At 45.6% G+C, this 2,284-nt stretch overlaps 1 pseudogene; it reads right to left on the bottom strand.

Annotated features, from left to right (window-relative positions):
* Positions 1 to 1,295: 1,295 nt before the first annotated feature.
* LOC144672629 (DNA polymerase epsilon subunit 3 pseudogene) lies at positions 1,296 to 1,748 on the bottom strand (annotated as a pseudogene).
* Positions 1,749 to 2,284: the final 536 nt, after the last annotated feature.

The raw sequence follows: 2,284 nt of genomic DNA, 5'->3' as shown, positions 1-2,284 counted from the left end.
GGAAAAGAGCACAGCAAATCATGGGTGCGCCGTCCACCCAGGAATGTTCACTCAGCAAAGCTGAACTTGAACAGAGTTTCACCAGTAAACTCTCACATCTGAATAATAAAGCAAACCTCAACAAGTTTGCACAATACAAAGGAAGGAGAGAATATGATTCTTTGAATGAACCCATACGAAGGGAAGTAGTAGAGGCTGCGATTGAAGGCAGTTGACATCATGGATACACAGGTAGTATACAAGACAGGCTCCTCCCACGACTCGTCTCTCCCTCTGGCTTAAGTCAGGTTCCATCCCGAGAGTTCTGAAAAAGAGTTGCACAGTTCTCCTTCCTAAATCAGACAACGCCGAGAAGCTGAATAACGGACAACCAATTACAATCGGCCCAATCCTACTGCAGCTCTTTACCAAAATCATTGCTAGATGACTGAGTGAGGCAGTACAGATCAACCCTCGGCAGAATGGGTTTCTGGTGGCGTCCCCAGGCTGTAACGAAAATGTAGCCATATTGCAAAACGTGAAAGGGGCTAAACATAACAGAAAAGAGCTGGCCGTTGTCTTTGTCGATTTGGCAAAAGCGTTTGATTCAGTTAGGCATAAAATGTTACATGACCTGTGATGGTTTGGGGCTGTCAAAGAGATTCACCTCACTGATTACAGACTTATACTCTGAAACCAGCAGCGTTATAGAGGGCAAAGGCAGTCAGACCAACCCAATCAATATCGAGAGGGGGGTGAAGCAAGGACCTGCTATCCCCCAATTCTGCTTAACATCACTGTGGACCCTTTGATCTGTTCCTCATAGGAGGCAAAGTTGGGCATCCAGTTGCCCCTTCAGGGAGGGAAGATCAATTGCTCAGCACTGGCATTCACCCATGACATTGCTCTGCTCAGCGACTCCCACGCAGGTACGATCAAGAGCTTGGCCATCGACCAGGACTTCTGTCAGAGTACAGGCCTAGAAGTGAATGCCGGGAAGACCAAGGGCTTCCACCTCATACGCAAGCTAAGACCTTCCTGTAGAATTTTTTTTGTCTTTTTGAATGCTTTATTCAAAATTTCAATTTTACAAAGAGATGACAAATGATTAACAAATTAGAAAAGGTTCAATTTCACCCAACTATACAAAAAACAAATAGCACAGTGCAGCTCCACCACTGCCTCCTTGTGATGCCAACTCAATGGCACAAAGTCCTTAAACAGGCCTGTGGAAGCGTATAGGGGTAATCCATGTGATCGTGCCCAAACTCCAACACAGCATCATTCTCAGCCCCTGCACAGCATTCGCAGCCATCTCAATTTTCTACATCCTCTTCCTCGTTTTCTATCTCCTTTTGATCATCTTCCACCATTTTCACCACTTCAGTGTCTTCCTTATTCTCATCTTCCTTGCTCTTGCCATGTTCCTCACTCTCAGGCTTCTTATCCTTCTTCTGTTCTGAAGCTTCTTTCTTTCCTTTCTGCTCTCGCTTGTAAGCTCCCAATGCATCTTTCAGTGGGGTTATGAAGCGATCAAACTCCATCTCTTCCATTGCTGCAAGTGCATCAGAGGCACTCAGTGTTTTCCTCTTGCTCTTCATTGCAAAGTTATTTGCACACGAGCTTGCGTAAAGAACGAAGACACTTGCTGCTCGGGATATTGCGCTACGAGCTTCCTTTGAGACAGTCTCTCCATCTGGAAGCGCCTCTTTAATAATCCTGGTAATGACTGCATTCAGCAGATTCAAGTCTTCTGGTCTCTCAGCCATCTCTGTCACTTAAACGGACACCATCGAAATCAGTTAAGTTATAATAATTATCGCCAGCTCATTATAATAACGGCTTCTCTGGTTTTCACCACACGCTCACCCACCTGGCTACAACTTTATGGTGAATTGGCAGTTGCGAGACGGCCCCATCTTGTATATAACACCTGGCGACGCAGAGGAATACCTGGGAGCAAGAATCAACCCTTGGGAGTGGGTCGCTGAGGAGCAGTGGGGCCCAAACTTGATTCATGGATAGAGAGTTTGAAGAAGGCAGCACTTCGACCTAACCAGAGGATTGAAATCCTATAAACTCACATGATTCTGAGAATATACTTCCATTTGATTCTCGCTGAGGTATCCCAGAACACATTGGTCAAGTTCAACCAGACCATCAAAAACGCAAAAGAAATCCTCCACCTTCCGCTACACGTTACAGACGGAGTACTATACAGCAGTAACAGAAACAGAGGGCTAGCCGTGCTAAAGCTTGAAGTTCAGATCCTTTTGGCTATTATTCGCAAGTTAGAGGCGTTGGA

The sequence above is a fragment of the Cetorhinus maximus genome, chromosome 3 (genome assembly GCF_964194155.1).
Source record: "Cetorhinus maximus chromosome 3, sCetMax3.hap1.1, whole genome shotgun sequence".
Taxonomy (NCBI): Eukaryota; Metazoa; Chordata; class Chondrichthyes; order Lamniformes; family Cetorhinidae; genus Cetorhinus; species Cetorhinus maximus.
Note: the sequence above shows the minus strand (reverse complement) of the source record. Positions and strands in the feature narration are given on the sequence as shown.